The sequence below is a fragment of the Pseudophryne corroboree genome, chromosome 11 (genome assembly GCF_028390025.1).
Source record: "Pseudophryne corroboree isolate aPseCor3 chromosome 11, aPseCor3.hap2, whole genome shotgun sequence".
NCBI lineage: Eukaryota > Metazoa > Chordata > Amphibia > Anura > Myobatrachidae > Pseudophryne > Pseudophryne corroboree.
Window position 1 is genome coordinate 153,332,305 of NC_086454.1, and position 25,846 is coordinate 153,358,150.

The following is a 25,846-nucleotide window of genomic DNA, read 5'->3' on the forward strand; positions in this document are numbered from 1 at the left end:
ACAGCGCAGCCTGCAAGAGAGGGACTGGAAGATCCGTCTCCTTCTAGAATTGATTCACAGTAGCTTACACTATCTGAAGATGGTGTTATGTTCAGACGGCATTTGCCATTTTGTGCATTCTCGCAGGAAAGGGATTTTGCATTTAAACCACTGCTGCCAACTACACACAATCATGGTATCATTTTGCAATGGTGCCTTTGATGGTACAACTGTGCTGTACAGTAGCAGCAAGAGAGACGATTTGGGTGCTTACCATGATAATTGAAGCGCTCAAACCTTCTAGCCCTGCATGCCTACAAGATTCAAGCCAAGATGGATCTTTCTTAAGACCTTCGCTTTAAATATCCTAGATCTTAAGGCTCATTCTGAAGAATTATAGCAGGATTGGTATTTTAATATATTTTATTCTATTTACTATTGTTCGTTAATGTTATAGGTTTGATATTTTAATTGCATTTCACAGCCTTGGTCCTTTCACTTGTATGTTACTGTTTAATGTTTTTGGTATATTTACAGAGCGCCTTATTATGTTTTCCATATATTAGGGGAATCCAATTGCAGGCGAAGAGGGCGAGTCGCTGTTGCTGCAGCATTTAAATGCCGGCAACGGCACCACATCTCGCACCCCTTGCGGCCCGCTCTCCTCCCGAATTAGCACAATTTTGTACAATGCCCTATGGGGCTGCAATCAAAATTGTGCAAATCTGAGGTGCTGTAAAGTATGGCTGTTGCCAATCTAACTCGTGGGCGCGAGAACTTCGCCCAAATTTGGATTCCCTCCTATGTTTTATATTGATCTATCTTTTGGGCTGTGTAACCACCTCTTACGGAATAGGAAGCTAATAGTTTTCAGGAGCGTTCCAACGTAATCCTTCTTGCTTTTATATGCACCACTCTTTTTTGAGATTTATGGATTTCCACAAAATGTGCCTGAATTATCACAAATATCAGATTGTCATAGTCCAGTGCTTTTATGTAATATCACTGTCCCCGATAAAATGTGTCTATTAAAATATTTTTCGTTTACTCCTAAGTGGGATGTTCAGTCACATGGTTATTGTGAGAATTCTGTTCTCCCTCTGAACTAATACCCCCTTTCCTTCTCACTATAGTACATGTACAGGTGGGTCTACAATTAGTGGTCTCATCTGCCTTGCCAGTGCCCTCTTACACTTATAAAAGGAAACATTCTGGGTAAACAGGCATTAAGTAACCAGTCTTGGTGAAAGGCTTGATGATAGGATTAACAAAATAGTTGTCTTTGGGGTCTCCTTGGCTTATCAATTACAGAACACTTTTAGAAAGTGACTTCAATTGCCAATAGGACCAATGCATAATGGCATCACATTAAGTCAGACTTCTTTACAGATAATGTTATCTCTCACTCCATGGGATAAGCACTAACGATGATAGAAGTTAAAACCTAAATGTGCTATAGTCTTACGTTAATCAGTGATTACAACCACAGCTGCAAGGAATGAGCATGACTGAACGGATATAATAGCTTATATTCTTGAAAGCACTAGCGCAATTGTAGCCAAGTCATTTTCCAAGTAGGTCATCTTAGGTGTTACAATGTAACAGTGTCAATGCAGTGAACTGACTTCTGCACTAATGGATGGGGAAATACTATAGGTTTACAGGAGCAAAAGCAGAAATTCTACACAGGGGGTCCCAAAACCGTGCATGGAAAAGCATTTTATCAAGTATAGCAGCGGCACTTTTATCATCATTCTGTTTTTACCAGCGCACAATGGAGGTATGCATTAGTCTATTGTTCTTTGAGCAACTTGAAGTGAAGGCTTTTATGTGAGTGTGTGTGTAAAAAAAATAATATATTTTTTTTAAACTGAATGTATTTAAAACGAGATTTATGGTAAGAACTTACAGATGTTAAATCTCTTTCTGCGAGATACACTGGGCTCCACAAGGATTAACATTGGGGTGTAGAGTAGGATCTTGATCTGAGGCACCAACAGGCTCAAAGCTTTTGACTGTTCCCAAGATGCACAGCGCCGCCCCCTCTATAACCCCGCCTCCATGCACAGGGAGCTCAGATTCATTAACCTGGCAGTAGCAGGTACCAGAGACGACAATCGCTCGTAGCCAATTACACCACACACTCACCGCAGGAGAGGGTGTCAGCGGCTATGCTAATACCAACCCAAAGAAGCTAAGTGCGTCTGAGTGGGTGCCTTGTGAAGCCCAGTGTACCTCGCAGAAAGAGATTTAACAACGGTAAGTTCTTACCATAAATCTCGTTTTCTGCTGCAGGGTACACTGGGCTCCACAAGGATTAACATTGGGGATGTCCTAAAGCAGTTCCTTATGGGAGGGGACGCACTGTAGCGGGCACAGGAACCCGGCGTTCAAAGGAAGCATCCTGGGAAGCGGCGGTATCGAAGGCATAGAACCTAATAAATGTGCTCCCCGAGGACCACGTAGCCACCTTGCACAATTGTTCAAGGGTCGTACCACGGTGGGCCGCCCAAGAAGGTCCCACCGGCCGAGTAGAATGGGCTTTGATGATAGCAGGAACTGGACGACCAGCCTGTACATAAGCATGTGCAATCACCATTCTAATCCATCTGGCTAGAGTCTGCTTGGAACCAGCCACGTTTGTGAAAACCAAACAACACGAAAAGAGAATCAGATTTCCTAATGGAGGAAGTTCTCTTCACAAAGATACGGAGAGCCCGTACTACATCCAAAGACCGCTCTTTGGTAGACAACTCAGGAGAATTAAAGGCCGGAACCACAATCTCCTGGTTAAGGTGGAAGAAGATACCACTTTGGGTAAATAACCTGCCCGTGTTCTAAGAACCGCCCGGTCACGGTGAAAAATCAAACAGGGAGACTTATAGGATAAGGCACCTAAGTCCAAGACCCTTCTAGCTGAAGCAATAGCCAGCAAGAACAACACCTTAAGGGAAAGCCACTTAAGGTCAGCAGAGGTAAGAGGCTCAAACGGAGACTCTGGTAAGGCCTCCAAAACCACCAACAGATCCCAAGGGGCCACAGGTGGCACATAAGGAGGCTGAATCCGTAACACACCCTGAGTGAATGTATGTACATCAGGCAGGGTAGCAATTTTTCTCTGAAACCAAACCGACAAGGGAGAGATGTGAAACTTTAGGGAAGCCAGACGCAAGCCCAAGTCTAGGCCCTGTTGTAGAAAAGCCAATAGTTTGGCCGTACTAAACTGGAAAACGTCATGATTGTGAGACGCACACCAAGTAAAGTAAGCATTCCAGACCCTATGGTAGATCCGAGCAGAAGCTGGCTCACGGGCCTTCAACATAGTTTGAACGACCACCTCAGAAAAACCCTTGGCCCTCAGGACGGAAGCCTCAAGGGCCATGCCGTCAAAGCCAGACGGGCCAAATCCTGGTAAACACAAGGGCCCTGAACAAGGAGGTTTGGTCGTTGTGGAAGTAGAAGGGGACGATCCCACGAGAGACCCATGAGATTGGAGAACCAGTGCCGTCTGGGCCACGCTGGAGCAACCAGAAGCAGGTTTTCTCCTTCTTGCTTGAACTTCCGTATTACTCTGGGCAGGAGTGACACCGGAGGGAACACATACGGTAGCTGAAAGTTCCATGGAATTGCCAGAGCGTCCATGAATGCAGCTGGAGTATCCACCGACCCTGAAGAGAGTGTTGTTCCAACACCATGCCCCAACCTCTCAGACTGGCATCCGTTGTTAGAAGGAGCCAGTTGGATATGCTGAAGGGACGGCCCCTGCTCAATTGTTGGTCCTGAAGCCACCAGTTCAGTGACAGGCGGACCTCCGGAGACAAGGAGGTCATGTGAGATCTGATCCGGTGAGGCAGACCGTCCCACTTGGTCAGAATTAACTTCTGCAGAGGGCGAGAGAGGAATTGAGCATACTCCACCATGTTGAAAGCTGACACCATGAGACCCAGCACTTGCATTGCCGAATGTATTGACACATATGGACGAGACAGTCTTAGGCTCAGAATCATCAGACACCTGAAGAATGAGCCGTATTGCCTCAATCAAATCCGAGACATCCACCAATGGCTTCCCTTCCCCATCCGAAACATCAGTGTCCGTGGGGTCAGTATATGCACCGTCCTCGTCAGAAGACGTGTCTGGAATAGCAGCGGATTGGGAGGAGGTAATGGCCCGTTTAGAAGACGACTTAGTCTTAGGTGGGCGAGAGTGACACTTAGATTTAGTCATAGATCAGTTCAAATGCTGTAACTGAGTGGAAAGCTGATCCACCCATGGCGGGTTCACAGCAGGGACCATAAACTGTTGCAGTGGCACAGGTGGTCCCACAGGGGGGCGTTAATTTAGTCACAAGCGTGTTTAACAATGTGGAAACTGTAGCCCAAGGTGGGTCTTGTGATGCCCCAGGTGCTACCGACCCACTGGGGGGTAAGGAACCCCCTGAATCTGAACTCTCAGCTGCCATATTATCCTCCGTTACGCCCGCGGCCTTACTACCACGCAGTGTGGGAGAAGCCCCAGCGTCGTTGCCACGTGTAGCAGACATAACTATGTGCACAATAATGGGCAACCTGGTACAACGTGTAGCAGCACTCTACATAGCACGAACTCTCAGAAAGGATGCCTAAGATAGCACAGACCGGGAGATCAAGAGATATAGATTATGGTGACTATAAATCACAAGTAAAAATACACCGGCAGTATATCTTGTGATACAATCCTATATTTACATAAAGAAAAACCTGAAACACTTGGCCCCCTCAGGTATAGCAATATAGGAATAGCCCACTGAGTGAAATACCCTGCAATAAGGCAACCACGCAGCGACTACATGCACACACATGTATATAGTCACAAGCGTACCATGCAGAAATTATGTACCATAAAACTGCACTGGACTAGCAATACAAAGTAATACTCAGTGTGGCTATATGTGATAACAATAGATATAACAATGCACAGTAAGTACTGGATGTATATCACAGGGTGTTTGTACCACACAACCCTGAAGGTATGCACTCTTTCTTAACTAACACTGTCCCAGTGACAGGTAGAATACTCAAGTGTCCTGTAGGAAGCACAGCGCTGGCAGTCAGGCGGTTCCACAGAGGAGGATTTTCCCTATCAATCCCAGGAACAGCAAGGCTCTGTCTGTAATGGCTGCTGACCGGAAGTGAGGGAGAAGGAAGCAGCTCCAGGGCAGGAACATTGCTGAAATGGCGCCCTGGGGCTGGGGGGAGGGGCCTCAGGCCCAACCTGCTCCCCCTGCTGGCATCCCCACCGGGTGCTTGCGGGCAGAGTAAAAACGGAGGTTTATATTAAAATGTCCCCCTGACCTGTGCCCATGAGTCGACCCTGGTGGCTAGTGGAGCGGCTGCCCAGTATTCAGTGTCCACACCAGTGCGCGTGCGGCCCGCCTCCTACGGCCGCGCTGGATTACAGTAAAGAGCGGGCACAGGAGCCCCTTACCTCCCCCTTGTCTGCGGCCCCGCGATCCGGGAGACGGCGGAGTGTGTGTGACTCACTTTTAGAAGAAGGCGGCGCCTCCGTTGCAGTGACCCGGCAACCAGGGCGCGGGAGTACACAGCGCCGCTGGAGGTGATGGAGCTGCACGCAGGGAAGTCTATGAGACCTTGCCTGCAGCAGCCCTGTAGTATTCTTGTACAAGAATCTTCTTTTTCTGTAAAATGAAGCTCTGAATAGGCTGCCTAAGGCACCAACTTACAAACTGAGCTCCCTGTGCATATGGAGGCGGGGTTATAGAGGAGGTGGCGCTGTGCATCTTGGGTACAGTCAAAAGCTTTGAGCCTGTTTGTGCCTTGGATCAAGATCCTACTCTACACCCCGATGTTAATCCTTGTGGAGCCCAGTGTACCCCGCAGCAGAAATATATATATATTTTTCTAACGTCCTAAAGGATGCTGGTGTCCACATTAGTACCATGGGGTATAGACGGGTCCACCAGGAGCCATTGGCACTTTAAGAGTTTAAGAGTTTGGGCTGGCTCCTCCCTCTATGCCCCTCCTACTAGACCCAGTTTAGAAATTGTGCCCGGAGGAGCCGGTCACAGCTAGGGGAGCTCTCCTGAGCTTTCCTGGTAAAAGTTTAGTTTAGAGTTTTTTATTTTACAACAGCCTCCCTGCAGCGTGGGACTAAGGGGGGGAGCAGTGTCCGCCCTGCGGGGTCTGAGCCACTGACTGGACACTGAGCTCCAGAGGGGTTGATCGGTCCCCGCCGCACAGGGCACCGCTCACCCCAGCAGCATGCCGCTGACCCTTTACAGAGCTGAAGCAAGTGGTGAGTTAGTCACCGACCCCCCTAGAAAGCGGGGGGCCGGTGTGAAGATGGCGGCAACAGGGGAGGGAGCGCGGTATTACCGCGTTTCCGAATGGTTACCAGAGGCACACTGAGGGGCGCCCTGGGCCAGCGCTTATCCCTCACACTTGGTCAGCAAGCCTGTTGGGCCCCTGGGATCCAGCCAGCACAACTCCTCAGACCAAAATTTAAACACTGCTGAGCGGGAAGACAGCGCCGGGAAGGGGGCGGAGCTTCTCCTCAGAGCGGACCCTGCAGCGTTCCTGCGCCATTTTCCTCCATGCTGCATGATTAATCACTTAACTGACGATTTTTTTTCCGGCAAAACCGGTCAGAAATTGACGTGTTTTTTTTTAAATGTAATATAGTTTAAAACGCATTTTTAAAGCTATATTTAATTGTATTATTTTTTTAAATATGCTTCAGAGGTGTCTTGCACCCCCTCGCGTCCATTAGCCCCCATAATAAAATCACTTGCCATTCCGTTTTTTTTCTGTATGCTCCCCCCTCCTCCTGTGGCCAGTGTATTTTTTTCTTTTATTATTTTAGCACCCTCCCCCCAGCGTCATATTATTATTTCTCCCCACCCCACCTCCATAGGCATTACTTCCCCCCCCCTCCCAATATGTAGAGGCAGAGCGAAGCGGAGCGTGTTACCAGTGGCTACTGCTCTCTGCAGCCGCCGGGTTCATTCAGCCGAGCAGCGCTGACATCCCGGCGGCTGCGGCTCTCTACAGCCGCCGGGTTCAATCAGCCGAGCAGCGCTGACATCCCAGCGGCTGCTGCTCTCAGTAGCCGCTGGGTGGGAGGGGTCCGAGGGGATGATGGTGGGCTTCCCGATCACTATTGAAACAGTGATCCGGACACACTACAGAAGGAGCCATAGCTCCATAGGGGCCGAGAGGTCCCTCTTACATTGGCAGCTATGGGAAGAATCTCTTCCCACAGCAGCCCAACGGACGTTTCTGACTAGTCGCATCAGATGCGACCATGTCAGGGAAAGCCCAGCCTGGTGTGGTCGCATCTGATGCGACCATGCCAGTTAAGTGGTTAAGGAAGATCCACTCCACAGCAGCTCCAGTTACTGTACCAGGGGGTTGTAGAAGGGAGGGGAGGCTTAATACTTGACTGTGTGTCCTATTAAGGAGCACAAGTCAGCGCTGGTAAGAGGTGCTCCCTGAGTATAGAAAGCGCTGGTGTGGGTTGGCTCCAATCTCTCTCTCTCTCTCTCTTGCCATTCTTGAGGGGGGAAACTCTGTCCTACCCCATCCTGTGTGTGTGTGGTGTGTTTGGTGGTCACTATCAGCGATGTCCAGGGATACTGTGTCTTATGCTGCTGAGGATTTATCCTCCCAGGATGATCCCATTCCATGCAATCAGGTTAGCACTGGTTTAGCACAGATTCCAGCAAGGTAACAAGAGTGGTTTTCCTCTATCAGGACTTGGATTTCCCAGATTTCTCACAGGGTTACCAGTAATGAGTCGGCAACCCAGGTCTTGCAGTCCTCCATGGCTGTGTGGCCCTTGTCAGGCACCTCGGGTCACCCCGCTATATATCCCCACAAACGTGCGCTTGTGCAGGTAACACAAGACAACACGGATACCGATTCTGACACTACAGATGGTGACGGGGATGTGTTGTGGGGGTCCGCATCTCTTGCAAGGGGGGTGCAGCTGTTGATAGAGGCGATCAGAGATGTGTTAAATGTTAATGATACCACACCTGATCAGGTTGAGGAGGTTTTCTTCACTGAAAACAAGAAAGCTTTGCTAACCTTACCTGCGTCAAAAGAGCTGAATGCTATATTTGAAAAGGCCTGGGTGAACCCTGAAAAGAAGTTTCAGATTCCTAAAAGGGTTCTGGTAGCTTTTCCTTTCCCTGAGGAGGACAGGAAAAAGTGGAAAAACCCGCCAATCGTTGACGCTTCTGTATTTAGACTCTCAAAGAAGGTGGTTTTGCCAGTACCGGGATCTACCGCCTTAAAGGAGCCGGCAGATAGGAAAATTGATAATATTCTGAAATCAGTGCACACTGCTTCAGGGGCCATATTACGTCCCACTATTGCTAATGCATGGATTGCTATGGCTATCGTGAAATGGTCGGCTGGCTTGATGGAGGATTTGGATACGATGGATAGGGATGACGTTGTATTGTATTTACGTAACATTCATGATTCTGCAGGTTTCATGGTGGAATCTATGAAAGACCTGGGTTCCATAGCTGCGGGAATTTCTTCCATGTCTGTTTCAGCTCGTCGGGGACTGTGGCTACGCCAGTGGTCGGCCGACGCAGAATCCAGAAAAAGTGTCAAGTTCTCTTTGGAGAAGCCCTAGACGCGTGGATATCTACCGCTACTGCGGGTAAGTCTCCGTATCTTCCCTCAGCAGCTCCTGCTCCGAAGAGGTCCTTCTCCTCAGCTTCGCAGCAGTCCTTTCGGCCCAACAAGACCAGAAAGGCCAAGTCTTCCGGTTCCTTCTTCAGGGGAGGTAAGGTTAAGTCCAAGAAGCCTGCAGCTGCAGGTTTCCAAGAACAAAAGCCTGCTTCGGGTACCCCTAAGTCCCCCGCATGACGGTGGATGGGACGGCCCGGAGGTGGGGCCTGTTGGGGCGAGACTCAGACAGTTCAGTCATGTCTGGGTCTCCTCCGGCCTGGATCCCTGGGTGTTGGATATTGTCTCTCAGGGATACAAGCTGGAATTTCAAAGTCTCCCTCCTCATCGGTTTTTCAAGTCGGGCTTGCCAACTCTGTTGGAGGACAGCACAGTACTACTGGAGGCTGTTCAACGGCTGGTAGAGGCACAAGTCATTGTGCCAGTACCACCGCACATGCTGGCGAAAGGTTACTATTTGAACCTTTTTGTGGTACCGAAACCGGATGTTGTGCGGTCAGGCCCATCCTGAACCTGAAATCATTGAACCTCTTTCTAAAGGAGTTCAAGTTCAAGATGGAGTCTTTCAGGGCGGTAATATCAGGTCTGGAAGAGGGGGAATCCTTGGATATCAAGGATGCGTACCTTCACGTTCCGATCTGGTTGCCGCATCAGGCTTATCTCTGCTTTGCATTACAGGACTGTCATTTTCAGTTCCAGGGCCTGCCATTCGGCCTCTCGACAGTGCCGAGGGTGTTTACCAAGGTAATGGCGGAGATGATGGTGTTGCTCCGCAAGCGGGGGGTGAACATCATTCCTTATCTGGATGATCTCCTGATAAAGGCGTCATCCAGGGAACAGCTGCTGCAGTCCATTGCTCTCACAACACGGCTGCATCAGAGTCACGGGTGGATTCTGAACTTTCCAAAGTCACATTTGGAACCAACCCGGAGATTGTCTTTTCTGGGAATGATCCTGGATACGGAAGTACAGCGGGTCTTCATTCCAAGGGACAAGGCGTTGGTGATCCAATCTATGGTCCAGGATGTCTTAAAGCCTCCTCGGGTGTCGGTTCATCAATGCACTCGCCTTTTGGGAAAGATGGTGGCTTCTTACGAGGCTCTCCAGTACGGGAGGTTCCATGCTCGGACCTTCCAACTGGATCTACTGGACAAGTGGTCAGGTTCTCACCTCCACATGCACCAGAAAATTTGTCTGTTACCAAGAGCGAGGATTTCACTCTGGTGGCTCCAATTGCCTCACCTCCTGGAAGGCCGCAGGTTCAGGATTCAGGACTGGGTCCTTCTAACAACGGATGCGAGCCTCAGGGGCTGGGGTGCAGTCACTCAAGGGGTGACCTTCCAAGGACGGTGGTCGAGCCTGGAAGCCGGCCTGCCCATCAACATTCTGGAACTAAGAGCCGTCCACAACGGTCTTCTTCAGGCGGCCCCTCTTCTAAGAAATCGGGCCATTCAGGTGCAGTCGGACAACGTAACAACAGTGGCTTACATAAACCAACAGGGAGGAACGAAGAGCAGAGCGGCAATGGCAGAGGTGACAAGAATACTCCTCTGGACAGAAAGACACGCGGTAGCGCTGTCCGCCATCTTCATTCCGGGAGTAGACAACTGGGAAGCAGACTTCCTCAGCAGACACGATCTCCATCCAGGAGAGTGGGGCCTCCATCTGGAGGTGTTCAAGGAAATAACGGATCTTTGGGGTCTATCCCAGATAGACATGATGGCCTCTCGTCTAAACAAGAAGCTTCAGCGCTATTGTTCCAGGTCGAGGGACCCTCAGGCAGTGGCGGTGGACGCTCTGGTGTCTCCGTGGGTGTTCCAGTCAGTGTACGTGTTTCCACCACTCCCACTCATCCCAAGAATCCTAAAGCTCATAAGGAGAACAAGGGTACAAGCGATCTTCATTGCCCCAGATTGTCCAAGATGAGCTTGGTACGCGGACCTTCTGAATCTTTCTACAAGAGCCGAGGCCTCTTCCTCTTCGGGAGGACCTGCTGCAGCAGGGTCCGTTCGCCTATCAAGACTTACCGCGGCTACGTTTGACGGCATGGAAGTTGAGCACCTGATTCTTGCTCGGAAGGGTATTCCGAAAGAAGTTATTTCTACTCTCATACAGGCTAGGAAAGGGGTAACGTCTAAACATTACCATCGTATTTGGAAGAAATATGTGTGAAATATTGGTGTGAGTCCAAGAAGTTTCCTGCGGTGGAATTTCAACTGGGACGTTTCCTCCTTTTTCTGCAGGCAGGAGTGGATATGGGGCTGAGATTGGGATCTGTAAGGTCCAGATTTCAGCCCAGTCCATTTTCTTTCAGAAACAATTGGCTGCCCTCCCTGAGGTTCAGACCTTTTTGAAGGGAGTTTTGCATATCCAACCTCCCTTTGTACCGCCTACGGCACCTTGGGACCTTAACGTGGTGTTGCAGTTTCTCCAGTCAGATTGGTTTGAGACTCTACAGGAGGTGGAGCTCAAATTTCTTACATGGAAGGCGGTCACTTTGTTGGCCTTAGCTTCTGCTAGGTGTGTCTCTGAGCTGGGGGCTTTGTCATGCAAAAGCCCTTACTTGATCTTCCATGAGGATAGAGCTGAGCTCCGGACTCGTCAGCAGTTCCTTCCAAAGGTTGTGTCGGCATTTCATATCAACCAACCTATTGTGGTGCCAGTGGCCACTGACTTCTCGATTACTTCAAAGTCCTTGGATGTCGTGAAGGCTCTGAAGATTTATGTGAAGAAAACTGCTCGTCACAGGAAGTCGGACTCCTTGCTTGTCCTATACAATCCTAAGAAAATTGTGTGTCCTGCTACTAAGCAGTCTATTTCTTGCTGCATTAAGTTCACTATCCAACATGCCTATTCTACGGCAGGACTGCCGTGTCCAAAATCCGTTAAGGCCCACTCTACTCGTAAGGTGGGGTCTTCCAGGGCGGCTGCCCGGGGTGTCTCGGCAACGCAGCTTTGCCGAGTGGCAACTTGGTCGGGGTCGAACACGTTTGCAAGGTTCTACAAGTTCGATACTTTGGCCTCTGATGATCTGAAGTTCAGTCAATCAGTTCTGCAGGAGCCTCCGCGCTCTCCCTCCCGTTCTGGGAGCTTTGGTACATCCCCATGGTACTAATGTGGACCCCAGCATCCTCTAGGACGTTAGAGAAAAATAGGATTTTAATACCTACTGGTAAATCCTTTTCTCCTAGTCCGTAGAGAATGCTGGGGTCCACTTCAGTACCATGGGGTATAGACGGTTCCGCAGGAGCAATGGGCACTTTAAGACTTTTCAAAGGGTGTGAACTGGCTCCTCCCTCTTTGCCCCTCCTCCAGACCTCAGTTATAGGAACTGTACCCAGGGAGACGGACATTTCGAGGAAAGGATTTACTTTTATACTAATGGTGAGATTCATACCAGCTCACACCTCAACCATGCCGCATAACATGGCATTCAACATAACACACGCCAACAGGCATGAACCATTTACAGCAACATGCTGAAAACAAAGATAACACAACTTGTGTAACTCTAATGAACAAAACTGCAGGTAAATTATGCACTGGGTCGGGTGCCCAGTATCCTCTATGGACTAGGAGAAAAGGATTTACCGGCAGGTATTAAAATCCTGTTTTCTCATACGTCCTAGAGGATGCTGGGGTCCACTTCAGTACCATGGAGTTATTCCAAAGCTCCAGTACGGGCGGGAGAGTGCGGATGACCCTGCAGCACCGATTGACCAAACTTGAGGTCCTCATCGGCCAAAGTGTCAAACTTATAAAATTTGTTTGACTCTGACCAAATAGCTGCTCGGCAAAGTTGTACTGCCGAGACCCCCCGGGCAACCGCCCAGGATGAGCCCACCTTTCTAGTAGAATGAGCCTTAACCGACTTCGGTATCGGCAATCCTGCCGTGGAATGAGCGTGCTGAATCGTCCCTCTGATCCAGCGCGCAATAGTCTGCTTAGAAGCAGGACACTCAATCTTGTTGGGAGCATACAGGACAAACAGAGCCTCTGTTTTCCGAATCCGAGCTGTTCTAGAGACATAAATTTTCAAAGCTCTGACCACATCAAGAGACTGACTCAGTGAAAGTGTCAGTAGCCACTGACACCACAATAGGTTACTTTATGTGAAAAGATGAAACCACCTTTGGAAGAAAATATTGGCGAGTTCTCAACTCTGCCCTATCTTCATGGAAGATCAGATAAGGGCTCTTGTGAGACAAGGCCCCCCAACTCAGACACCCGCCTTGCAGATGCTAAGGCCAAAAGCATTACCACTTTCCAAGTGAGAAACTTCAACTCTATCTCCTGCAGAGGTTCAAACCAATCCGATTGAAGGAACTGCAACACCACATTAAGGTCCCATGGTGCCACTGGAGCACAAATGGAGGCTGGATGTGCAGAACCCCTTTCACGAAGGTCTGAACTTCTGGAAAGGAGGCCAATGGAGGTTTTTGAAAGAAAACTGATAAAGCCGAAATCTGGACCTTGATTGACCCCAATCTAAGGCTTGCATCCACACCAGCCTGCAGAAAATGGAGAAAACGTCCCAACTCAAACTCTTCCGTAGGAGCCTTCTTGGATTCACACGAAGACACATTTTCTCCAAATACGGTGGTAATGTTTAGACGTTACTCCTTTTCTGGCCTGAATAAGAGTGGGGATGACTTCCTTGGGAATACCCTTTCGGGCTAGGATCTGGCGCTCAACAGCCATGCCGTCAAACATAGCCGCGGTAAGTCTTGATACACGCACAGGTCCTCGCGAGGAGGAAGAGGCCAGGGATCTTCTATGAGTAACTCCTGAAGATTTGGATACCAAGCCCTCCTTGGCCAGTCTGGGGCAATGAAGATTGCTCGCACTCTTGTTCTTCTTATGATTCTGAGAACTTTTGGTATCAGTGGAAGTGGAGGGAAGACATATATCGACCGAAACACCCACTGGGTCACCAGTGCATCCATTGCTATTGCTTGAGGGTCTCTCGACCTGGAACAATATGTCTGAAGCTTCTTGTTTAGATGAGATGCCATCATGTCTACTTGAGGAACTCCCCAAAGACTTGTCACCTCTGCGAAGACGTCTTGGTGGAGGCCCCACTCTCCTGGATGGAGATCGCGTCTGCTGAGGAATTCTGCTTCCCAGTTGTCCAATTGCTGACAGAGCTCTTACATGTCTTTCTGCCCAGAGGAGAATCCTTGTGACCTCTGCCATTGCCGCTCTGCTTTTTGTTCTGCCTTGCCTGTTTATGTACGCGACTGCTGTTACATTGTCCGACTGGATCTGCACGGGATGATCTTTAAGATGTACCGCTTGTAGAAGGCCGTTGTAAATGGCTCTCAATTCCAGAACGTTTATGTGAATGCAGGCTTCCTGACTTGACCATTTTCCTTGGAAGCTTTCCCCCTGGGTGACAGCTCCCCAGCCTCGGAGACTTGCATCCGTGGTGACCAGGACCCAGTCCTGAATCCCGAATCTGCGTCCCTCTAGCAGGTGAGAACTGTGTAGCCACCACAGGAGCGAAATCCTGGCTTTGGACGACAGAATTATCTTCCGGTGCATGTGTAGGTAGGATCCAGACCACTTGTCCAACAGGTCCCACTGGAATACTCTGGCATGGAATCTGCCAAACTGTATGGCCTCGTAAGCCGCTAGCATTTTCCCCAACAACCGAATGCATAGCTCGACACACTTGTTGGTTTCAATGTCTGCTTGACCATTCTCTGGATTTCAGGAGAGGTGAGGGGTCCGGGGAGCGATCCGGAGCGCTGACTGGGACTACAACTTTCTCCACATCCTCCAGAGTGTTAATGCACAGATACTCTGGTTCTCTGGTAATTGGTTCAATTCTGTTGTTATTTATGCCATCCAATGAGTGTTGTCTGGGATATTAAGAATTTGGTTTTAAACGGTTTTATACTCCTTGTTATCTGGTATTTGTTTATATTTTATATTCAGGATTCCAGTAAGGGATCAATGTATTAATTTTTTGATGGGAAAAAAATAAAAACGTATTATGCTATGCGGTTTTTCCTATTTCTCTATATAACCCTATGATATATCGGGATACATTCGTCTGAAGAGGTCCCACTTGTGATTGCCATAAAGGGATTAGACACATGCTGATTGATACTTCAGTCTGGTAATTAAGCTAATTTTAATTGTGATCCATATATGGATGTTAGCTCTTTGGAAGAGGTACGAGGCACTGAAAACAACCAGGTGTGGGCTTTGCTGAGTGACCACTTGGGACGACTGAAAAGAGAGTAGCTACACGCTGTTCTTTAATCTTCATTCTGGTAATTGAGCAATTTCTACTATCCTTTGCACCAACATTTGAGTGTCACTTCTGGGAGGAGGCACGAGGCACCGATTTGTTCACTCACTATTTTTTCTTTGGTAATTACATAAAATCTCACATTAAGGTTTCCTAAAAGGGTGTGGCTCATCTATTTTCATTTGAGCTTATAGGAAATCTATTTCAAACGTACTATACCATATAGTTTTCTATTTATCTTTATATAAACTTGTGGAACATTGGAGATTCATCTGACAGAAGACTTTCCCAGGACGAAGCCCTTGGAGGACTGTACATCGCCTTGATATATAAGAGCGAAGGGAAGTCTCCCATTTTCATAGAGTTAGCGCCTGTACACAAATTGCTTACCATACATACACTTCTGGATTTCCAGAGCCTTTTCCACTGGAAGAAACACTCTCTGTACTTTCCGTGTCTAGTATCATCCCCAGAAAGGACAATCTTGTCGTTGGTTCCAACTGCGACTTTGAAAAATTCATGATCCAACCGTGTTGTTGGAGTACCGACAGGGCGAATGTGATGTTCTGCAGCAACTGTTCCCTGGATCTCGCTTTTATCAGGAGATCATCCAGAAAAGGAATTATATTGACTCCTTTTTGACGAAGGAGGACCATCATCTCCGCCATCACCTTGGTGAATACCCTCGGTGCCGTGGAGAGACCGAAAGGCAACATCTGGAACTGGTAATGGCAATCCTGTACCGCGAATCTCAGATAAGCCTGGTGAGGATAAATGGGAACATGCAAGTAAGCATCCTTTATGTCTACTGACACCATGAAGTCCCTCTCCTCCAGACTGGAAATCACTGCCCTCAGGGATTCCATCTTGAACTTGAACCTTTTCAAGTAGAGATTCAGATTTTTTAGGTTTAAAATTGGCCTGACCGAGCCGTCCGGTTTCGGAACTACAAAGAGGCTTGAATAAAACCCTTCTCCTTGTTGTGACAAGGGCACGAGGAATATGACCTGATCCTGACATAATTTTTGAATTGCCGTTGTTATGGCCTCTTTCTGGAAGAGAAGCTGGCAAGGTCGATTTGAAAAATCGGCATGGGGGAACGTCTTGAAACTCCAGTTTGTACCCATGGGACACTATTTGTAAAACCCATGGGTCCAGGCCAGATTGTATCCAGCTTTCACTGGACAGTTTCAGACGTGCACCCACCCGAGCGGACTCCCGCAAGGGAGCCCCAGCGTCATGCTGTAGATTTGGCAGGAGCTGGGGTTGACTTCTGCTCCTGGGATCCTGGAGATGCTGCGGACTTCTTTCCTTTTCCCCTTCCCTTACCTGCAAAGAAAGGGGAACCTTTGGCCTTTTTGTATTTGTTGGCCCGAAAGGACTGCATGTGAGAGTGATGTGTCTTTTGCTGGTGCAGGAGCAGAAGGCAAGAACGTCGACTTACCTGCGGTAGCCGCCGAGGCTTAACGCATCCAGCCCATCACCAAACAAGGCCTCACCTTTATATGGGAGAGCCTCCATATTCTTTTTGGAATCTGCATCCACATTCCACTGGCGAATCCACAACGCCCTCCGAGCCGATACTGCCGTGGTAGCGGCTGTTGAACCCAAGAGTCCAATATCCTTCATAGCTTCCAGCATGTATGCGGCAGCGTCTTTGATATTACCTAACGTTAGGAGTATCTCGTCTTTATCAATCGTGTCAATGTCTGATGACAAGTTGTCTGACCATTTTTCAGTAGCACGACTCACCCATGCGCAAGCAATGGTGGGTCTGAGCAGCGTACCATTGGCTACATAAATGGATTTTAACGTAGCTTCCATTTTGCGGTCTGCCGGCTCCTTTAGTGAAGCCGTCCCGGGTGCAGGGAGAATCACCTTGTTTGTTAACCTGGACAGTGCACTGTCTAACACTGGGGGTGACTCCCACTTTTTCCTGTCCTCTAAAGGTAAAGGATAAGCCATCTGAATCCTTTTGGGGATACGAAATTTGTTTTCAGGATTCACCCACACTCCCTCAAAAAGAGTATTTAGCTCGTGGGAAGGAGGGAAGGTAACCTTAGATTTATTTTCTTTATAGAAATAAGCCTTCTCCTGAGGTACAGGCGGGCTTTCCGTAACTTCCAAAACCTCCCTTATAGCAACAATCATATATTGTATGTTTTTTTGCCAATTTATGATCTATTTCCCTGGAGTCACTATCGTCGACACAGGAATCACAGTCCGTGTCGGTATCAGTATTTACAATGTTTGCAAACGGTCCCTTATGTGACCCAGAGGGGTCGCCTACTGATGAGAAAACAGAACCCTGAAAAATCACATCTTCCACTGATTTTCTCCAGCATTCTGCATGAGACTCAGACTTATCTAATCTCCTACTGATATGACTCACACTATCACGTATTTCTTTCACCCATGCAGGCTCTTGGTGTGCCGGAAGAACTCCCTGCCTCAGACATGTCACACGTGTACAACCACATCACAGACACTCCGAGACTTATAGGGGACAGACCCACAGTAAAATCTGTCAAAAGGACAGTTAGGAGCAGCCAGTTCACAAAACCCAGCGCCAGTACACAATGTCTGTGAAACACAAAGTGCCCACTGACATACAGCACTTTTTATAATATAATACACAATTTAAAGCACCAATTCCACTGTGCTCCCCCCCCCCCCCTCCCTTTCCCGTTTTGCACCCTGATACTTGTATTCAGTAGTGGAGGAGGACCAGCAATGTCTCTGCAGCCCGAGGAGAGAAAATGGTGCTGAGCAGTGTGCTGGCTGACTGAGGAAGAAGCCCCGCCCCCCGCAATGGCGCATTTCTCCTCAGAGATTTATATACAATATTTATACTGGCAGGGGTAGGGCTGTGCCTGGGCATCTTATGCCCCCTTTTAGCCAGTTTAATAAGGTTTCATGCTGCCCAGGGCGCCCTGCAGCGCCTGTTACGGTGGGCAGCAATGGCGCGCTGCACTCCCGCCAGCCGCGCGGTACAGTTAGCAGTCACTTTCTTGCTTGAAGATCTCTCTTCTAACACCTGTCTTCTGGCTCTGTGAGGGGGGTGACGGCGTGCTGTGGGAGTGAGCGTCTATGCACGGCTAGCATTCAGGTCCCTTCAGGAGCTAATGGTGTCCTGTCAGCCAGAAGCAAAGCCATGAAACTCTTTAGGAAGTTGGTTCCTACTTCTGCCTCCTCAGTCCCACGAAGCAGGGAGACTGTTGCTAGCAGTTCTCCCTGAAAATAAAAAACCTAACATAAGTCTTTTCAGAGAAACTCAGTAGAGCTCCCCTGGAGTGCATCCAGTCTGCCTGGGCACATTTCTAAAACTGAGGTCTGGAGGAGGGGCATAGAGGAAGAAGCTAGTTCACACCCTTTGAAAAGTCTTAAAGTGCCCATGGCTCCTGCGGAACCGTCTATACCCCATGGTACTGAAGTGGACCCCAGCATCCTCTAGGACGTATGAGAAATAGGATTTTGGTACCTACCGGTAAATCCTTTTCTCGTAGTCCGTAGAGGATGCTGGGCGCCGGCCCAGCGCTTCGTTTTCCTGCATATGTTATTTGGTTCAGTATCACTTCGTTTAGTTGCGTACTGCATAGTTACTGGGTAAGTAATGTTTCAGCCGTTTGCCGATTAGTTCAAGCTAGTTGACTTGACATGCCTTGTATGCGTGAGCTGGTATGAATCTCACCCCTTCTGGTAGGAGGGGCATAGAGGGAGGAGCCAGCCCACACTCTTAAACTGCCAATGGCTCCTGGTGGACCAGTCTATACCCCATGGCACAAGGATTGGGTATCTGCACACTCAATATATATACTTCTAACAATGTGAGTGTATGTGACTCTTCACCATACAGTCACTGGTCTGAACCCCTTTTCCCCTATCTTAGACAATGCTTGGTATAGTAAGGGGGTGCCGTCAATTACAGTATGTATACAATAGACTTGGGAGGAGAAGTGAGAAGAAACTGTATAGTTGACGCACTAAGAAAATAAGATTTTACTCACCGGTAAATCTATTTCTCGTAGTCCGTAGTGGATGCTGGGGACTCCGTAAGGACCATGGGGAATAGCGGCTCCGCAGGAGACTGGGCACAGCTAAGAAAGAATTAGGACTACCTGGTGTGCACTGGCTCCTCCCACTATGACCCTCCTCCAGACTTCAGTAAGGATACTGTGCCCGGAAGAGCTGACACAATAAGGAAAGGATTTTGAATCCCGGGTAAGACTCATACCAGCCACACCAATCACACCGTATAACTCGTGATATTATACCCAGTTAACAGTATGAACATAACAGAGCCTCTCAACAGATGGCTCAACCATAACCCTTTTAGTTAACAATAACTATATACAAGTATTGCAGACAGTCCGCACTTGGGACGGGCGCCCAGCATCCACTACGGACTACGAGAAATAGATTTACCGGTGAGTAAAATCTTATTTTCTCTAACGTCCTAGTGGATGCTGGGGACTCCGTAAGGACCATGGGGATTATACCAAAGCTCCCAAACGGGCGGGAGAGTGCGGATGACTCTGCAGCACCGAATGAGAGAACTCAAGGTCCTCCTCAGCCAGGGTATCAATTTTGTAGAATTTTGCAAACGTGTTTGCCCCTGACCAAGTAGCAGCTCGGCAAAGTTGTAAAGCCGAGACCCCTCGGGCAGCCGCCCAAGAAGAGCCCACTTTCCTCGTGGAATGGGCTTTTACAGATTTAGGCTGCGGCAGGCCAGCCACAGAATGCGCAAGCTGAATTGTGCTACAAATCCAGCGAGCAATAGTCTGTTTGAAGCAGGAGCGCCCATCTTGTTTGGTGCATACAGGATAAACAGCGAGTCAGTCTTCCTGACTTCAGCCGTCCTGGAAACATAAATTTTCAAGGCCCTGACTACGTCCAGTAACTTGGAGTCCTCCAAGTCCCTAGTAGCCGCAGGCACCACGATAGGTTGGTTCAAGTGAAAAGCTGATACCACCTTAGGAAGAAACTGGGGACTAGTCCTCAATTCTGCCCTATCCATATGGAAAATCCAATAGGGGCTTTTGCATGACAAAGCCGCCAATTTTGCCACCCGCCTTGCCGAAGCCAAGGCCAAAAGCATGACCACTTTCCACGTGAGATATTTTAAATTCACGGTTTTGAATGGCTCAAACCAATGTGACTTTAGGAAACCCAACACCACGTTGAGGTCCCACGGTGCCACTGGAGGCACAAAAGGAGGCTGAATATGCAGCACTCCCATGACAAATGTCTGAACTTCAGGCAGTGAAGCCAGTTCCATTATGGAAGAAAATCGATAGAGCCGAAATCTGGACTTTAATGGAACCCAATTGTAGGCCCATAGTCACCTCTGACTGTAGGAAGTGCAGAAATCGACCTAGCTGAAATTTCTCCTTTGGGGCCTTCCTGGCCTCACAGTACGCAACATATTTCCGCCATATGCGGTGATAATGGTTAGCGTTCACTTCTTTCCTAGCTTTAAATAGCGTAGGGATAACTTCCTCCGGAATTCCCTTTTCCTTCAGGATCCGGCGTTCAACCGCCATGCCGTCAACGCAGCCGCAGTACGTCTTGAAACAGACAGGCCCCCTGCTGCAGCAGGTCCTGTCTGAGCAGCAGAGGCCATAGGTCCTCTGAGATCATTTCTTGGAGTTCTGGTTACCAAGCTCTTCTTGGCCAACCCGGAACAATGAGTATAGTTCCTACTCCTCTCCTTCTTATTATTCTCATTACCCTGGGTAAGAGAGGCAGAGAAGGAAACACATACACCGACTGGTACACCCACGGTGTTACCAGAGCGTTCACAGCTATCGCCTGAGGGTCCTTGACCTGGCGCAATATCTTTGTAACTTTTAGTTGAGGCGGGACGCCATCATGTCCACCTGTGGCCTTTCCCAACGGTGTACAATCATTTGGAAGACTTCTGGATGAAGTCCCCACTCTCCCGGGTGGAGGTCGTGTCTTCTGAGAAAGTCTGCTTCTCAGTTGTCCACTCCGGGAATGAACACTGCTGACAGTGCTAACACATGATTTTCCGCCCATCGGAGAATCCTTGTGGCTTCTGCCATCGCCATCCTGCTTCTTGTGCCGCCCTGTCGTGTACATGAGCGACCGCCGTGATGTTGTCTGACTGGATCAGCACCGGCCGGTGTTGAAGCAGGGGTCTAGCCTGACTTAGGGCATTGTAAATGGCCCTTAGTTCCAGAATATTTATGTGTAGGGAAGTCTCCTGACTTTTCCATAGCTTTGGAAGTTTCTTCCCTGTGTGACTGCCCCCCAGCCTCGAAGGCTGGCATCCGTGGTCACCAGGACCCAGTCCTGTATGCCGAATCTGCGGCCCCCTAGAAGATGAGCACTCTGCAGCCACCACAACAACGACACCCTGGCCCTTGGAGACACGGTTATCCGCCGATGCATCTGAAGATGCGACCCGGACCACATGTCCAACAGATCCCACTGGAAAATCCTTGAATGGGACCTGGCGAATGGAATTTCTTCGTAAGAAGCTACCATCCTTCCCAGGGCTCGCGTGCATTGATGCACCGACACCTGTATACGTATTAGGAGGTCTCTGTCTAGAGACGACAACTCCTTGGACTTCTCCTCCGGGAGAAAACCTTTTTATCCTGTTCTGTGTCCAGAACCATACTCAGGAACAGTAGACGCGTCGTAGGAACCAGCTGCGACTTTGGAATATTCAGAATTCCGCCGTGCTGTTGTAGCACTTCCCGAGATAGTGCTACTCCGCCGAACAACTGCTCCCTGGACCTTGCCTTTATAAGGAGATCGTCCAAGTACGGGATAATTATTTCGGCCATTACCTTGGTAAATACCTCGGTGCCGGGGACAGACCAACGGCAACGTCTGGAATTGGTAATGACAATCCTGTACCACAATTTTGAGGTACTCCTGGTGAAAAGGGTAAATAGGGACATGCAGGTAAGCATCCTTGATGTCCAGTGATACCCTCCAGGCTTGCAATAATCGCCCTGAGCGATTCCATTTCGAACTTGAACCTTCGTATATAAGTGTTCAAGGCTTTCAATTTTAGAATGGGTCTCACCGAACCGTCTGGTTTCGGTACCACAACATTTTGGAATAGTAACCCCGGCCTTGTTGAAGGAGGGGTACCTAGATTTCACCTGCTGGAAGTGCAGCTTGTGAATTGCCGCCAGTACTACCTTTCTCCGAGGGCAGCAGGCAAGGGTGAGGTGAGGTAACGGCGAGGGGGAGTCGCCTCGAACTCCAGCCTGTATCCCTGTGATACTATTTGCAGAACCTAGGGATCCACCTGTGGGCAAACCCACTGGTCCCTGAAGTTCCCGAGACGCGCCCCTACCGCACCTGTCTCCATGTGCCTTTTATAGGCAGCATCACCTGTCCACTGCCGGGTTTCTAATACCCTCCTGGCAGAATGGACATTGCATTAATTCTGGATGCCAGCCGGCAAATATCCCTCTGTGCATCCTTTATATATAAGACAACGTCTTTAATATGCTCTATGTTAGCAAACTATTTTCCCTGTCTTAGAGTATTAATATTATCTGACAGGGTATCAGACCACGCTGCTGCAGCAGCACTATTTATGCTGAGGCGATTGCAGGTCTCAGTATATAACCTGAGTGTGTATATACAGACTTCAGAATAGTCTCCTGCTTTTTATCAGCAGGCTCCTTCAAGGTGGCCGTACCCTAAGACGGCAGTGCAACCTTTTTTGACAAACGTGTGAGCGCCTTATCCACCCTAAGGGATATCTCCCAACGTGACCTATCCTCTGGCGGGAAAGGGTACGCCATCAGTAACTTTTTAGAAATTACCAGTTTCTTATTGGGGGAACCCACGCTACTTTACACACTTCATTCATTCATCTGATGGGGGAACAAAACACTGGCTGCTTTTTCTCCCCAAAAATAAAACCCCTTTTATGCGGTACTTGGGTTCATGTCAGAAATGTGTAACACATTTTTTATTGCAGAGATAATGTAACGGATGTTCCTAGTGGATTGTGTATATGTCTCAATCTCGTCGACATTGGAGTCAGACTCCGTGTCGACATCTGTGTCTGCCATCTGAGGTAACGGGCGCTTTTTTGAGCCCCTGATGGCCTTTGAGACGCCTGGGCAGGCGCGGGCTGAGAAGCCGGCTGTCCCACAGCTGTTTTACGTCATCCAGCCTTGTAAGGAGTTGACATTGTCGGTTAATACCTTCCACCTATCCATCCACTCTGGTGTCGGCCCCACAGGGGGCGACATCCCATTTATCGGCCTCTGCTCCGCCTCCACGTAACCTTCCTCATCCAACATGTCGACACAGCCGTACCGACACAACGCACACATACAGGGAATGCTCTGACTGAGGACAGGACCCCACAAAGTCCTTTGGAGAGACAGAGAGAAAGTATGCCAGCACACACCAGAGCGCTATATAATGCAGGGAATAACACTATAACTGAGTGATTTTTCCCCCAATAGCTGCTTGTATAAACAATATTGCACCTAAATTTAGTGCCCCCCCCCTCTCTTTTTAACCCTTTGAGCCTGAAAACTACAGGGGAGAGCCTGGGGAGCTGTCTTCCAGCTACACTGTGAAGAGAAAATGGCGCCAGTGTGTTGAGGGAGATAGCTCCGCCCCTTTTTCGCTGACTTTTCTCCTGCTTTTTTATGGATTCTGGCAGGGGTATTTATCACATATATAGCCTCTGGGGCTATATATTTGCCAGCCAAGGTGTCTTATATTGCCCTCAGGGCGCCGCCCCCCCCCCCCCCCCCAGCGCCCTGCACCCATCAGTGACCGGAGTGTGAGGTGTGCATGAGGAGCAATGGCGCACAGCTGCAGTGCTGTGCGCTACCTTGTTGAAGACAGAAGTCTTCTGCCGCCGATTTTCCGGAACACTTCTTGCTTCTGGCTCTGTAAGGGGGCCGGCGGCGCGGCTCCGGCACCGAACACCAAGGTCGGGTCCTGCGGTCGATCCCTCTGGAGCTAATGGTGTCCAGTAGCCTAAGAAGCCCAAACTACCACCAGTTAGGTAGGTTCGCTTCTTCTCCCCTTAGTCCCTCGCTGCAGTGAGTCTGTTGCCAGCAGATCTCACTGTAAAATAAAAAACCTAAAATATACTTTCTTTCTAGGAGCTCAGGAGAGCCCCTAGTGTGCATCCAGCTCAGCCGGGCACAAGATTCTAACTGAGGTCTGGAGGAGGGTCATAGTGGGAGGAGCCAGTGGGAGGAGCTTTCTTTAGTTGTGCCCAGTCTCCTGCGGAGCCGCTATTCCCCATGGTCCTTACGGAGTCCCAGCATCCACTTAGGACGTCAGAGAAATATTTTTATTGATTAGGAAAATATTCTTCATTGACATAACTCCTCCTAAAATGGATTTTCTCCTTTACATTTGCCTTCCCATGGATAGGTGTTGTATGTTCCCCATCACTTGGACCTTTTCCCTTACCTTATTTCCACAATATACATTGGCTTAACAGAACCGGTCAAAATAGGTGTCCGTGTGCTGCCTTTCTCTATGCCAGAGGCTGTGCCTGGCTGATGGCGAGGAGGAACAAGGGTCATATCTTGGCCTGTTAGAGCCATGTATCACAGTAGAAGATGACGCATTTAAGGTGTTTGCCCTGCCCCCGGCAGCCAGCATCAGTATAATGCGCCTGTACCATTGCAAATTGGAGGGGGTACCCATGGGGTCTGGGAAACTGACCCAGTCCCCCAAAATTGTGCATCTGTGGTGACCACCCAATTGGGTTACAGTGCACTTTTGGTCATAATTGTTATGAGGTATTGGTTCTTAGTGAATTGACAAGTAACTTTTTCATGTGAATTAATTCAACCCATAATATAGCTACTTGCACTGCACAGGTGAACCTTAACTATCTGTTTGGGCTGTGTGAAAAAGTCCTGCTGATGTGTCATTCCAATAGCACAGGATTGAGGGACATATTTGCAAAAATTCAGTTTTGCCCTGTTAAATATATTTTCTTAGGGCGATTGACGAGCGATTTCCCACAAAACTAAAACTGCCAAACAGCAGCTTACTCGTGACTTTCCTCAACAAGCAGTAGCTATTTTTGTAACTGCAGGTTTCCCTAATTGAAAGAAAAAATATGTAGGAACCATTCACAGAGTGTATTATGGGTACAAGATATGTATAACAGCCTGTTGTACAGGTATTTCTCTATCAGTAGCTATAGAACACCTAAGCTAGGTACACACTATACAATATTTTGTACAAAGGGGGTAACTCAGACCTGATCATAGCTGCAAATTTGTTAGCAGTTGGGCAAAACCATGTGCATTGCAGGGGGGGGGGGCAGATATAACATGTGCAGAGAGAGCTAGATTTGGGTGGGGTATGTTCAAACTGAAATCTAAATTGCAGTGTAAAAATAAAGCAGCAGGTATTTTCTCTGCACAGAAACAAAATGACCCACACAAACCTAACTCTCTCTGCATGTTATATCTGCCACACCTGCAGTGCACATGGTTATGCCCAACTGCTAACAAATTTGCTGCTACGATCAGGTCTGAATTACCCCCAATGTTGCAATCTGCGACGGAATGCAACGGCTATTGTATAGTGCAGTTTCCCAAACTCAGCCATTACAGTCCAGGTTTTAAGGATATCCATGCTTAAGTCCAGATGGTTAAATCAACTTGACTGATGTACTAATTAAGTCACCTATGCTCAAACATGGCTATCCTTAAAAGCTGGACTGTAATGGTAGAGTTTGGCAGAAATGTCACTCGAACACTAGCAGTGCCTAACATGTAGTGTTTTTGTATAGGATAATCCTCTATCTTGCCACAGCCTGCAATGTTCTGTCCTGAACAACCACTGATAATGTGGAATAGTATGATGCCAAATTAAAATGTTGTCAATTATTTTACCTACATTGTATTAGTTGTTCAGA

General features: G+C 48.5%; 1 protein-coding gene across 2 annotated transcripts in view; it reads left to right on the forward strand.

Moving 5' to 3' along the window:
- The window catches only part of GNG3 (G protein subunit gamma 3), a 110,239-nt gene that overhangs the window by 54,936 nt on the left and 29,457 nt on the right, over window positions 1-25,846 (forward strand). The gene's annotated exons all lie outside the window — the stretch shown is intronic.